This window comes from Pelodiscus sinensis, chromosome 17 (assembly GCF_049634645.1).
Source record: "Pelodiscus sinensis isolate JC-2024 chromosome 17, ASM4963464v1, whole genome shotgun sequence".
Taxonomy (NCBI): domain Eukaryota; kingdom Metazoa; phylum Chordata; order Testudines; family Trionychidae; genus Pelodiscus; species Pelodiscus sinensis.
In genome coordinates, this window is record NC_134727.1 from 22,815,614 (window position 1) to 22,830,166 (window position 14,553).

Below are 14,553 nucleotides of genomic sequence, written 5' to 3' on the forward strand. Positions count from 1 at the left end.
GTCCTTTTATTTCAGAAATCAAACCTGTGTGTGTGTTTTCTTTGGAAGTATGTCTCGTGACGGAGCATAAAATGAACTTGGTAAAGAGACGATATCCCAATTAAAATTCATATTCTAACTCTCATACATGGAGCAGGAGTGCATCAGAAACAGGGTCTACTCCACTGACACTCTAGAGCCCGATGGGAGGACACCTCCCTATCCAAGTATCCACAGAATTCCTAGCATACAACCTAGCTAATTCAGCTGGCTGGATTCTAGGATATGAGCCACAACATGTGGTATGAAGTAGGCATACAGGAATCTCCACATCAGGTAACATCCAGGGACAGGGTGAAAGAAAATCAAAATAAAAGGGGGAGTTTACCAATTTTGGTGGCTGTCATCATGGTTCTTGGTGCAAAAGCAATGCATTATCATCTTACAGCAACAGGAGGTATCAAAAAAGGACAAGAGAAAAACGTATCTGAAGGAGTTCATGTCCTCATGCAGATTTATGTACAAACAATGGTTTTGTGTGTGTGTGCATGCATGCATGTACACATGCCTATCCTGGTTGGGTCACATCCCCAACCATACCATTTCCTATAAAAGAATGAATTAGGAGTGTCCGGGATAGTCCATAGTGAGAGAAAAACAGATATAGACATTTGGAGGGAGGTCCTTCCTCAGAAACTTGTGAAATATCCAATTAAATGTCTTGTATCTTAGATTTTAAGACATTTCCAAATGCAAATGCTAACCAAAATCTCTGTATATTACCTATTATACTATTTCTGCCTGATGGTATCTTACCTCCATTGGAGAAAGGATGCTGGTGGTGGCAGGTTTCTTCTTCTCTACCCCTTGAGGTGGAATAGCTGTTCCTGTGAAGGTGCATTGGGACTGCACATCATGCTGCTCCACCTACCGGCAAGCCCAGAAACTTCTTGATCTGGTATTAGCTCCTCCCACCTCTGTAAATCCTCACCTCACCAGTCAAGGAGAACGAGGAACACTGAAGGGGATCCTTCATGTGGAGGCTGAAGAGAAAGGGCACATCTGCTACATTCTATCCTATTCAGGTTCATATACTGCTCTCATCACTGTGGTACCTTTTTAACCTGATATTGATCCATAATCCTACTTTTGTCACTTGACAATAAATGGTTTTTCACGGAATGGTGAAAAAACCTCCAATGCACCTAGCCACCTATGCCAATGAGAGTGGATTTTTCCCTGATCTTTGCAGTGGCCAGATTATGCCCTTAATAATGTAATTCTGCCTTGTGCAAACAGAGAGAGCTAAGATAACAAAAGCACTATCCTGACCTGTGACTGTAAGCAAAGTCTACTAATCAAATGAATCAAAATTTAATCACCAAATTACAATTCAGGTGTATACAGACTGAGATTTGGGATGAAGGAAAGGGGGGCTCCTAGCAAAATGTTTAGTGAATTGCAACAAACAAAACGGCAAAAAGAACCCTTATGCTGTGGCTGCTGTGGTGCCCTATCTGGGTTATAATCCCAGAACAGTTATTCCATTCAAATTCCAACACACAGTGAAATTTCTGTAGAACTGCTCTTAGGACAGACAGCATTTAGATTTCATTGCAAGGCATGTCTTATAAGGAAGGTTTGTCAAAGGACTTCAATTTTAATACAGTAGTGTCACCAAGAGATCATTAAATATCAGAGAGCTTCATAATAAAACTATAAACATATGACAAAAATGGAAACCCAAAGGCAAAGAAAAAGGTGTGCCGATTTAAAAAATAAAGGCTCACATTTTCTGAAGCACATGTGCCCAGGCTGCAAGTGCTTAATCCCCAATGTGCATATACAAATCAGATTCACATGCAGTAGGGATTGTAAGTGGTGTTTAATTAACATCTTTTCTGATACTTATTACTATGTACCTATTCAGCAACAAAAACCTACAATTATGATTCATGTCATTATGAATTCTCAGCTAAACTACCTCAGCTGGTGGTTTTCCTGTCTCTGTCCACATGGAAGGTTCATTTTAGCAGTGAATGCCTGCATCTTACTGTACTAAGCAGCTCTACCAGAGAGCTCATAAAAAGCCCTAATGTACACAATCTGAGAACATGCCCCTTTGCGCCAGCCAACAGTGAGAAAGGGGAGCAAATGATGACATTAAGGCTTTGTCTATACCGCAGGGTTTTTGCGCAAGAAGCTTTTTGTGGAAGAGATCTTCTGCAAAAACGTCTTACACAAAAGCATGTCTACACCTCAAAAGCGCATCACAAAAGCGATGTGCTTTTGCACAAGAGAGCATCCGCACTGCATGGACACTCTTGCACAAGAAAGTTCTGATTGCCATTCACAGAATGGCCATCAGAGCACCTGTGCTTTTTGTGATAGGCTCTTTTTGTGCAAGAAACTCCTGTTGAGCGTCCACACACACCTTTGTTGCACAACTCTTAAACAAAAAAGGAGTTATTCCTCATAGAAAGAGGTATACCTACGCTGCCAAAAGCCCTCTGTTCTGCCATTTTACTGTCAATTTTCTTGTGCAAAAATGTGCTTGAGGTGTTGATGCTCCGTGGGTTTTTGCGCAAAAACCCTGTAGTATAGACATAGCCTGGAGTAAACAGAACAATTGGCAATGGAATACAAGTTGGACCTCCCTGGTCTGGCACTCTCAGGACCTGATTGGTCGTGAAAGAGGTATTTTGCCAGACCAGAGGAGGTTATTTCTACCCTCTCTGGCACTGCCCTCCAGCCATGGTCTGGCTGCCAGCTTCCCAGCCGGCTGCCCTACTCCATCAACCCCTTCGCATGTAGGGCTGCAGGCTTTGCCACTGGACAGCCCCACTATCCATGCTGCCTCCTGGCCCCTCCGGGCAGCTCATCGAGTGGCAGTGAGACTGCTCGACTCCTGTTTCCACTGCTGGCTGTCAGTTCCACTCCCAACCCTATTGCCTCCCAGTCCCACCAGGCAGCTGCATTGCTGGGCAGAAGCCCAGCTGTTGGGCTCCATCTGTCCTGCTGGGATGGAGCAGGGATGCTGGGTTTCTCACTGTGCTGCCGGGCTTCAGGCTTCCAGCCTCATTGCCGGGCTCCTGATCCCGCCACTGGGCAGCTCAGCCTCTCAACCACACCAGGCAGTGTCGCCACAGGATGGTAGCCCCACTGACAGGCTCCCGGTTTTGCCACTGCAGGACAGTACTACTACTGACCTCCAACTCCGCTGCATGGCTTCCAGTCACCAGCCCTCCACCGGGACTCTGGTCTTTGAACATCCATGCTCCTGCTGGACTACGGATGTTATTGGCCCAGAATCCCAGTTTAGAGAGGTTCAACTTGAACAAGATAAAGGAGATCTCCAAAGACAAATTAGCAGCAGGCCAGAAGCTATACAATTTGAGAGCATCCTGGAAACGTGAAGAACTATTCTTGTGTTGTTTAATATTTATATATGCTTATATACAAAAACTGCTCTAAAAGAAAGTTACAGTTGCAAAGTTCAGCATTCCGAAGTTAAGCAATGCTAGAAATAAGGTTGCCTGTGCAAATTCATTCCTCATATGCATATGCATTATACAGTACCTTTTTTAACTGTAGGATCACACACCCTTTTTTTCCAGTAGATTGTCTCTCCAAAACTTGATCTCTTCTGCTCCTGGCCCCTCCAGCCTGTCTTCCCCCAGGCCTCTCTCAGTTCCTTGTCACAAAATGTCATACCCCCATCCCCACTCCTCTGCTGGTTCTTTGCCCCAGTCTTCCTTGCACACCCTATCTTCTCAGATCCATATTACAGCCCCCCTTGCCCTTCAACCACTTGCTCCAGTCCCCACTATAGATTCTTTGAGACTCTCCCTCACCACCTCCAGACCTGGCTCCTTACAGTCCTAGTTTCGGGGGTAGTTACACCTTAGAACAGCCCTCATGGTTCTGTACAAGGCATGTCCTCTCAGGCCTCCAGCCATCCCCTCTCTAGATAGCACCCTCTCTCTTTCACATTTAAACTTGCAGTCCTCTTGCACTTCAGTTTGTTTATCCCAGCAGATCTGAGAACAGTCCAGTCCTTGTGCTTTGCTTTCTCTCTAAGGGTATGGGACCAGCATAGCCAGCAGTTGCAAGTAACCAAATAGCTCCTTCAAATCAGAATACAGTACATTTCAGGATAAAAACTTACAAAGAAAACCATATAAAACAATAAAAGATCTAAATGCATACTTAGGCTTACCGGTGACACTCCCTTCAGTCCTATAGTCCTGAAGGTTCCAGTCCTTCCAATCCTTCCACAGGGTTCCTATCCCTTGTCCCTAGACAAAAGCTTGTGTCTGTTTGTAGGATCAAAATGAAGGTCTTTCTGACCCTTTACACCCCAAAAGCCTTTGTCCCCAGGGCCAGGCCTCCAGGATCTGGTAAAATCTGTCACTGCTCCATTCCTCAGAGGGCAAAGATTCAAAGGCTGAACACCTGCTGAACAAGCTCTGTCATTTTTCCATTAATCATCACCCCATGGTGATTTCAATTCCTGATGAAATCCCACCCACCAGCAAATCAGGAACATGCAAGCAGACATAAAAATTGATTCAATGGTCTATGAATACTCTACTGGCCCACACCTGCCACATCTCATACAACAGTATTTAATTTTTCATGCTTTCAAGGTCTGGCTCAACCAGACCTTTATAAAGTTACAGCCTCATTTGCAGTATCTGTCACAGTCAGCCCTCCGCAGGGATAGTCAAATATTTTTGTCAAGGTACAAATTTCTTGTTCAAGGCATAGTCAAACAGAGGTCCAGACTCCAGAAAAATATTTTTCACACCACAGTAACAATAAGTACATAAAAAGATGTGGCAATCTGTTCAAAAGGATCTAATGGTCTGGATTTGTCCCATGGTCCACCTATTGATTGCCCCAGTTCCTCTACATTCTACCACAGGAGGGGCTTTGGGAAAACAGGAGAGAGAATTTATTTGCACTCAGTTCCAGTGTATGGCAATGCAGCAGCTTTTGATGTAGTGGAGGATCATTTGCAGGGACAGTCCTGATCATCCCCTGCTGCTCTGGACTAGAGCATGCTCACCTGCAATGTGGGAATGGAAATGGGAGTTCTGACACTGACTTCAGTGGATACAAGATCAAACACTTAGGGTGCATGTAGACTGGCAAGATCTTGCCGCCTGTCTACACTGGCGAATATTTGCACAAGAACACTGACTTTGTACTGTACAAAATCAGTGGTTCTTGCACAAATATTTTGACGCTCCTGCTCAGGGATAAGCCCTCTTGCGCAAGTATTCTTGCGTAAGAGGCCAGTGTAGACAGGCAAGTTAATATCTTGCGCAAGAAAGCCCGATGGCTAAAATGGCCATCGGAGCTTTCTTGCGCAAGAGAGCATCTACACTGGCACGGATGCTTTTGTGCAAAAGATGTCTTTTGCGCAAAAGCGTCCATGCCAGTGTAGACGCTCTCTTGTGCAAATACTTTTAATGGAAAAACTTTTCTGTTAAAAGTATTTGTGCGAAATCATGCCACTCTAGACGCAGCCTTACTCATGGGCAGTAGAACCTTGCTGCATCAACAATCCCATTCTCTTTAATGAGAACATGAGAAAGGGTAAGAGTATCCAACCGTAAGTGACTTGCCCAAGAGTAGTCAAGATAATGGCAGAGACATGAATAGAACAAAGAACACAGACTACCAACACTGAGCTTTAACCATCAGCTCACAATCTCACCCTGCCTATAAATAACAGAACGCTGTAGACAACATTGCTCAAGATAATAAGGGAAATTCACTAGATACAAAAATTAGTCAAACACAAACTTTTTTCTTTCTTTAGAAAATTATTTTAGATACATTTTAAAAATAATGTGCAGTGTTAATTTCTCTCCTGATTTATTTTTTCGTATTTTTCATGGTTTTATGCAGGAGATTAATTTTGAGAGAAGTCAATTTTGGCATACTGTAGGCAGCAATTTTAATTTAACCTAATGGAGTTGCATAAAATTACATATAAGGTTCTTTATGTGTTAGGATCTAAAGATTTTATGTTTTCTAGTGACTAAATATTTATATCTAAATTTAACAAGAATATAGTATTATAATATACTGCAGACATGTGTTTATGTAGAAAAGTAATTATAAGAGCTTGGATTTTATAGTGAGAGCCATGCTCAAGGATTCTAAAGTACTTTACAGCAATAAAACCAATATACAGAAGAATCAATTATCCATCAGAGAATTGCTCTCATTTTTGTGGTGGGACACAACAGCTAGTAAGTTCTCAAGAGCAACCCCATAGGAAAGGAAGTGAAGGACAGAACTGCATCTAATTAAAACTGCAGAGAACTTAAGAAGGCAGAATGAAAAAATGGAATTTTGTCAGTACATGACCTCTAACAATGGAATTTTGCAAGAAGTAGTGTAATATCTTCAATGATAAAAGTGATTAGGATATAGTTTTGTCTCCTTCATGTCACCTTTAAATGAATATGGCTATTATGTACAAGAGTTGGCTCAGTGCTATCACACAAGTGATGTGTCCTGTCCAATCATCTATCCCTTTCTGCAACATATGGAGTTTCCTGTGAGATCTCCCATCAAAGTACAAACCATAAGAGCATACTTCGAGAGGGGCTGAGGTGTGGATGTGTGTGGGTTTAGAGAGGCAGCCTCATCCTCTCCTTCCCAACCCAAAATTCCTAACCTGGAGGCAATGGGACTCCAGCTGTCAGTCTCAAGGTGGCAGCAGCAGCAGCACAGAAGTAAAGGTGGCAATGGAGCACTAAATCTGCTGTGAAAAATCAATGTCAATATCACTTTTCACATTACCACTCATATTTCTGCCTTCATTGCTGGACATTTGGCCAGCAGTTGCTGCTCTCCACTCTGCTTTCAGAGCTGGTGCCAGAGCATATACTTTGAGGAAGGGAGGATGTAAAAAACTAGACAGAAGAGGGCCCTATGAATTCAGTTTGGGTGCATCCACACAGCACCCAAAACTCAAAATAAGATACGCAATTTGTGCTACGTAAATTGCGTAGCTTATTTCGAGCTATTTTGAAATAGCTTATTTCTTCATTTGCTGCTGTTTACACAGCACCAAATTTCAAAATACAGTACTATTCCGAAACATCCCTTAATTCTCATACAATGAAATTTACAGAGATGGTAAAATAGCATGTCCACTATATTTTGAAATAGCAGATGTGTTCAAAAGATGCAGAGTAGCTATTTCAACATGCCTCTGGTATCCCGATAAAACTGCAGTTTAGACATACCTTTGAGGGCCACTGATGTGGGTGATTTAAAGCTAGCAGATCATAGCACAAGGTGGTACAAATGTAGAAAAACAATTTCATGCAACCAAGCTGCAAGCTTCAGGAAAAATATGTTAAATAAACATTTAGCTATACAAGGTATATAAGCTCTAGGGCCAAATGATGTTCTCCTACGGAAAGAAAACCCCCCTTTAAAGCTAATGAGAATGCCATTTGAATAAGCAAGAGGGAATTAATCCATGGGTGTAACAACACTTGGTTTGGTTTTCCATTTAATGAATAACAGAACAAATACTCTGGGGAGACAGAAAGGGTGCGTCTAGAATGGCAAGATTTTGCGCAAAAGCAAGTGCTTTTGCACAAAAACTTGCCAACTGTCTACACTGGCCGCTTGAATTTGAACAAGAGCACTGACTTTGTAATGTACAAAATCAGTGCTTCTTGCACAAATACTTTCACGCTCCCACTCAGGGATAAGCCCTCTTGTGCAAGAATACTTGCGCAAGAGGGCCAGTGTAGACAGGCACCTTAATTTTTTGCGCAAGAAAGCCTGACGGCTAAAATGGCCATCGGAGCACTCTTGCGCAAAAGCGCGTCTTGACTGGCACGGATGCATTTGCACAAAAGGTGTCTTTTGCGCAAATGTATCTGTGCCAATCTAGATGCTCTTTTGTGGAAATACTTTTAACGGAAAAACTTTTCCGTTAAAAGTATTTCCGCAAAATCATGCCAGTCTAGACACAGCCAAACTGTTCACAACAGAAGAAAGACACTTTTAAAAAAATCACAGCAACCTCATACACCTTAATATTAAACTGAAAACCTTCCTCTCTTCTGTTGTTTGTGCTCATACTCCATAGATAAAACCAAAATATACACATCCAGATGAAAGTTGTTTATTGCAATGAGCGTAACAAAGTAAATACGATTAATCTGACGCATACTGTAAACCCAACAGTCTGTGGCTGTGTCTACACTGGGCCATTTATTCCGGAAAAGCAGCCGCTTTTCCGGAATAAACTGCAAGCTGACTACACTGGCCCCTTGAATTTCTGGAAAAGCAGTGACGATTTACTGTAAGAAATCAGCTGCTTTTCCGGAAAAACTATGCTGCTTCCGCTCGGGCAAAAGTCCTTTTTCCAGAAAACTGTTCCGGAAAAGGGCCAGTGTAGACAGCACAGTAGTCTTTTCCACAAAAAAGCCCCGATCGCGAAAATGACGATCGGGGCTTTTTTCCGGAAAAGCATCCTGCCAATGTAGACGCTCTTTTTCCGGAAATACTTATAATGGAAAACTGTTCCGTTTTAAGCATTTCCGGAAAAGGTGCCATTGTAGACACAGCCTGTGTGTTTGGCTTCAGAAGCTAGATTACAAATTAATGAAACCTTTGCTAAGGATTAAATTCATGTCACCCATATGAAGCCCAAGCAAGCTGGCTTCATGAGACGCATGAGGGTGGGAAGCCATAGCCAGATCATGAGGTTACAGCACATGCTTCCAAAGCCTCTTCCTCCAGAAGTTAATATTAGCCTATGGTCTGGAATTGCAATCCCAACCCTTTTACTTTATGGCTATGTCTAGACTGGCATGATTTTCCGCAAATGCTTTTAACGGAAAAGTTTTCAGTTAAAAGCATTTGCGGAAAAGAGCGTCTAGATTGGCACGGATGCTTTTCCGCAAAAGTACTTTTTGCGGAAAAGCATTGGTGCCAATCTAGACGCGCTTTTGTGCAAAAAAGCCCCAATCGCCATTTTCGCGATCGGGGCTTTTTTGCGCAAAAGCTTTGCACAAAAGGACTTTTGCCCGAACGGGAGCAGCATAGTATTTCCGCAAGAAGCACTGATTTCAGACAGTAGGAAGTCAGTGTTCTTGCGGAAATTCAAGCGGCCAGTGTAGACAGCTGGGAAGTTTTTCCGCAAAAGCAGCTGCTTTTGAGGAAAAACTTGCCAGTCTAGACACAGCTTACCTGTTTTGTGTGGAAGATTCACTGGAGTCATATAAAACAGATTCTATGGTCCCTCCCCTAGCCAAATCTGTCACATTGACTTACACGCTGATGACATAGAGAACTCTTCCTGCTCATACTTTATGGATAAATGGTGCTCAGTCCTGCCATGAGTACAGAGGACTGGACTTGACCTCTCAAGATTCCTTCCAGTTCTACTATTCGGTGATACTGGTACTTTCACTCTCCATCACCCCAGCAAAGGGCTTCAGTGACGTGGCAAGTTTGTGCTGACCCTCCATACCAGAATAATACTGACACCTGAACTTATGATGACTGGTATTAAAATTTATATTTTAATCCCAGCCCTAGCAAAATGGGTCAGTAAAGTAAAAAAACTGCCACACCTCCTGGTGCAGTTACTGCAGACTGCCCTTGTGGCTATGCAGGAACAGGACCCGCCACTCCCTGTGGGGCACCTCCTCTCCTCTCTCCATGGACTACTCATGTAGCACAGCCCCTCCCGCTCTCCCCTGCACACCATGCACTGTCGCTTCTGGTGATGGGACACCAGTTCTGACTAGTGGGAAAGCATCATCATGGAGGGGTGGGACAACCAGCAGTGGAACCAGAACTTCTGCATGCGGAAGGATACCTTCATGGAGCTGTGTGAGTGGCTTGCCCCTGCCTTCAGGAGATGGGATACCCATATGAGACCTGCCATTCCCCTCCAGAAGCAGGTCACCATCACACTTTGGAAGCTTGCCACACTGGACAGCTACTTCTCCATCGGGAACCAGTTCAGCATGGGGAGATTGACAGTCAGGGCCATGCTCGTGCAGGTATTACTGTTGTTCTAGGAGGGTGGTGAACTACTGAAATGGGGTTCCCTAGGGAAGGGGTGATGGTGGAAGCTCCCTCCCTGGAAGGTTTTTCAGTCCAGCCTTCACAAAGCCCTGCCGAGTGATGGGGTAGGTAGGAGTTGGTCCTGGTGTGCAGGAAGGGGGGGCGGGGTGGGCTCAGAAACCTCCCAAGGGCTCTAGCAACCCTGTGATTCTCTGTTTGTCTCCTTCTACAGGTGGTGAGGGCCATCAACACTATCCTGTTGCACAGGGTCATCATCCTGGGCCACACGGACCCTATTGTCACTGGCTTTGCCAGCATATGCTTCCCCAAATACAGGGGGTGGGGAGAGTGGCCAATGATGGCACCACATCCTCATCCGGGTTCCCAACCATCAGATTATATCAACCAGAAGAGGTACTTTTCCATAGTCCTGCAGGCCGGTTCTCTAACATCAACATTGGGTGGTCAGGAAGGCACACACAACCTGCATTTTCCACAACCTCAGCCTCTACCAGAAGATGCACGTAAGCACATTTTTCCCTAACTGCACCATCAGGGTCAGTAACATGGACATACCCATGTGCATCATGGGGGACGCAGCCCTCTGCTTCCCTGGCTTATAAAGTCCTACACTGGACATTTTGACCAAAGCAAGAAATGTTTCAATGGCAGGCTCAGCCATTATTGTGGAGGGCACCTTCAGCCACCTCCAAGGGAGGTTCCACTATCTTCTCACTCGGCTGGACCTCGTCAAGGAGAATGTCCCTCAGGTGGTGGCAGCCTGCTGCGTCCTTCACAATATTTGTGAAAATAAGGGGGAGATGTTCCTGCCAAAGTGAGGGCCAGAGGCCAAGCAGCTCGCAAGGGCCTGGCAGCAGCTGCACACGGTTGCTATCCCAGTGGGCTATGAGCATCCAAGAGGCTCTGAGGGAGAGTTTCAGACAAGGACACCTGTGAGACTCTCTCCCATGCCTTCCCACAAGAGGCCTCTAAACCCTTCCCCACCCCTCCCTTCCCCTGGTTCCTCCCTCCTCCTCTGCTGATAAAATAAACAAGACCTTTTTCTGTTGAAAGAATGAACTGTCTGGTTTTCATTTGGGGAATCTAGAACTGGAAAGGAACTGGGGAAAGAACATGGAAGGGGGAAAAGGTGAAGCAGGAGGTGGGTCTCAGGGATGGGGCTGGGACTGGCACCTGCCTCAGGTGGTCTCACTGCCTCCTGTCCGGGGCCCTTGGAGGCCACAGAGGCAGAGGTTAGGGGCAGAAGATGGAGGGACAGGAGCAAGTGTGGGGAGGAGGTGGGGACTTGGGAAGGATTGGGTGTGGGGGGGAGGTGGCTGCTGGACTGCTCAATTGTGGTGACCAGGCAGTAGTGCTGTATGCCATACACATGCTCCAGGCCTCCTGAGACAGCTCCTGCTAGGTGGTGTGGCGCAGCTCCCAATTAGCATGGTGCTCCTCCACGTCTGTGTCCAACCTACGGTCCTGCTGCTCAAGAGACCAATGTAGGGACCAGAGGCAGGCTATGTGTTCCCACTTGAGGTCCTCATAGGGCTGGCAGAACCTGCGGGTCTTGCAGGGTCGGGAGGCTGGTGGGGGACATGTGGCTCACACCCCAACCATGAAGAACAAAGAGAAGGTGAGTCATCACAGGAGACACTGTGCATGAAACCTAGCCCTCATCTCTGAGCCGACACTGAAAGGTCTCAGGTCAGATGAAGGCAGTATGCTTCAAGCAAGGCCATCTGAGGCCTGGACAGCAGGCCGTTTGGGGCAGGGGCACAGATGTCCCAAGAGGACAAGCAGGCATAGGAAGGTGCCAGTTAGGCCAGGAATCTGTGTGTGGGAGGAGGGTGACATGGCAGCTTGACTTCCCTACATGCTGCACACACACTGGGTCCAGCATTGGTGGTGTCCTGTAGAAAGAGGACTTCTATCCCTGCCCATTAGAGGGGGGTGAGAGGGTGTTAGCAGAGGCATGAGCAGCAGCCGATGCTTGTCAGAAAGGGAGCTGCTGGGGATCCCTCAGCTTCCTCCCCTTCCCAGCAGGCTCCCCTGGCAGGGGCTCGGTATCCTCCACCTCCCCATGCTTGCCCAGGAGCGGATGCTACCCCAAGAGTGCAGGCAAGACCATTTGCTGTATGTGGCACTGCTGCATGCATGCCCATGACCCCAGCCTCCTTAGTAGTGGCTTATGGTGGGAAGGTGTCCCACCATGGGGTCAGGAGTAAGGCAGGTCTGTGCAGGAACTCTGTGTGCAGAAGCACAAGGTTCCACTGTGGCAGCCTCCTGAGACTGTCTGCTCCAGGCTGGTGCTCCATGTGCACCCACATACACAGGCTGCTGTGCAATCCCCAGGCTGAGAAGGCCACACAAGCAGTATGCAGCCGCCCGCCACCTCCCCCTGTGTGTGTCTAGGGAAAGTAATGGAACTCACCTAATGGGCCTTCCCCGGTTTTATCCAATCCCTGGTAACATTAAGAGATCCAGGGCCAGGATGACCTCCTAGCTGCCGGGCATCATTTCTAGGCTGGTCTCATCTTCCTCCTCCTCCTCAGCCATGCCCTCTGGAACGCTAACAACGGGCATCTCTAGCCCAGAGTCCAGAACATGGGGGAGGGGACAGGTCTGACCCTCCCCTCCCTTCCTGGGATGCAGTGGAGCTGGTTGAAATAGGACCGTGACCTGGATGCCACTCCTGAGTGGGAGCTGTGCTCCTAGCCTTCCTGTGGGCCTCTCTCAGCTCCTTGACCTTCATGAGCACCTGCTCCTGGGTGCGGCTGTGGCACATCTAACCATAGATATCGGTATTCTTTCACCTAGTGAGGAGAACCTGGAAGTTTGCCTCCTTTCCCCAGACCTCAACGAGATCCAGGTTCTCTGCACTAGAACAGAAGGGGTTTGGAGCTGTGCTGGCAGCTGTGGGGGGCTCAGATGGAGCACTAGGGTTTGCCATGGCAGCTGGAAAGGCAGGGCAGGGTGCTTGTGTAGCACAGTGCTAGCAGGGCTCACGTTGTGCCTCAAACTGTTTTTCCTGTAGCTGCACCTTTAAGGGCTGCAGAGGAAAGGGAACTATAGATTTCCGATGGGTGTGGACAAAGTGGCAACCAGAGCAGCTGTGAGAAGCCTTGGAGACCACTTACTTCAAAATAACTGCAGCTGTCACAATAGGCGTTATTCCTCATTAAATGAGGGTTATGGATTTCGGAGTAAGAAGCCTGTAATTTATTTCAAAATAAAGAGCTTGCTGTGTAGCTCACCTTGTTATTTCAAAATAATGCTACAGTGTAAACATGCCCTAGCTGAGCTCTGGAAGGAATAGAGTTCCGATGTAGTGGCTGGGAGGGAGGTGGACTCAGGGATTTGTAGGGACACAGAAACAGGAAATGTGCTGTCGTAGGAGTTCAACTCTAGTCCTGGGAGAACTTTTGCACGTTTGTAACATTACGGACATTCAGGTGGAATGGAACCAAACCAAACCAAACCAGAACCAGTACCAAAACAGAGAATTTGCCAAATCACGGAATGTCAATATTGGCTAGCAGCTTTACCAACACTTCCACTACCGACTGGACTCTTAAAAGAAATGTAGGAGTAAATTAGAGCTAAATAAAAGCACATAACACTGAAAGTCAGGAGAGGTGGCTGCAAACAAACTTTATAGGACCATGTGAAACTGGGGCACACCCACAGTGAGTGGACATCCAAGCTAACTACAATCATGTCCGACCACAGATGTTGCTGGACCACAAAGTGCCAGACTAGAGAGGTTTAGTCTGTGCTTGCGAATAAGCATTTTGAAATACATTACCAAAATAATTGAAGCTAGCATGACTAAATAGTGTTATTTTGACAAATAATATTTGCAGAATTTTGAAATACTGTACACAGAAATTACAATTTTTGGGGACAGAATTCCCCCAGGAATAGTCAGTAGAAAAGCATGTAGCCTTATTGATGCCCCACTATCCCCCTGGCAATCGCTTCTCTCACAGAGGTGATCCCCGGCCCATTTGCAGGTAGATTTTAATACAGTGAGGCAGAGCTCCGGTTTGTGCTGGACGCTTCCTTCCCATTTCACCCCCGCCAGGGCCGGATTAAGGCCTGGGCCACCCTGCAACAGCTCCCAGCAGCCACGTTAACCCCCACAGCGCCAACCAGCAGCGCCCTTTCCACCCGCGGCTGCGGGGCAGTGCACGGCCAGGCTCGGTCCACCCCGGGCAGCCCGAGGCTGTGCGCCAGCGGCGGTGGCCAGGCACGTGCGTCCTGCCGCCGCCAGCTCCGGGTGGGGCCACGCATGTGCCCTCCCCTAACCCAGGGCGCAATTAAACTGTCTGCCCAGGGCCCCGGAATGGGTCCGGCCCTGCACCCCGCGTATAGGAGATGAGGGGAGGGTGAGCACCGGCTACAACAGGCTCCAGCCAGGCCAGAGCTGGGAAAGGAGGGGGCCGGACGCAGCCGGGAGGGATGGAAAGGGCGTGGGGCGGATTCGCCCTGCCAGTGAGCTCGGCC

At 46.8% G+C, this 14,553-nt stretch overlaps 1 protein-coding gene across 1 annotated transcript in view; it reads right to left on the reverse strand.

Annotated features, from left to right (window-relative positions):
• KCTD16 (potassium channel tetramerization domain containing 16) overlaps positions 1–14,553 on the reverse strand; it is a 230,886-nt gene that overhangs the window by 215,959 nt on the left and 374 nt on the right. Inside the window, exon 2 of the mRNA XM_006128551.4 lies at positions 796–1,022. The gene's annotated coding sequence lies outside the window, so the exon portion shown is untranslated. The remainder of the gene's footprint in view (positions 1–795; positions 1,023–14,553) is intronic.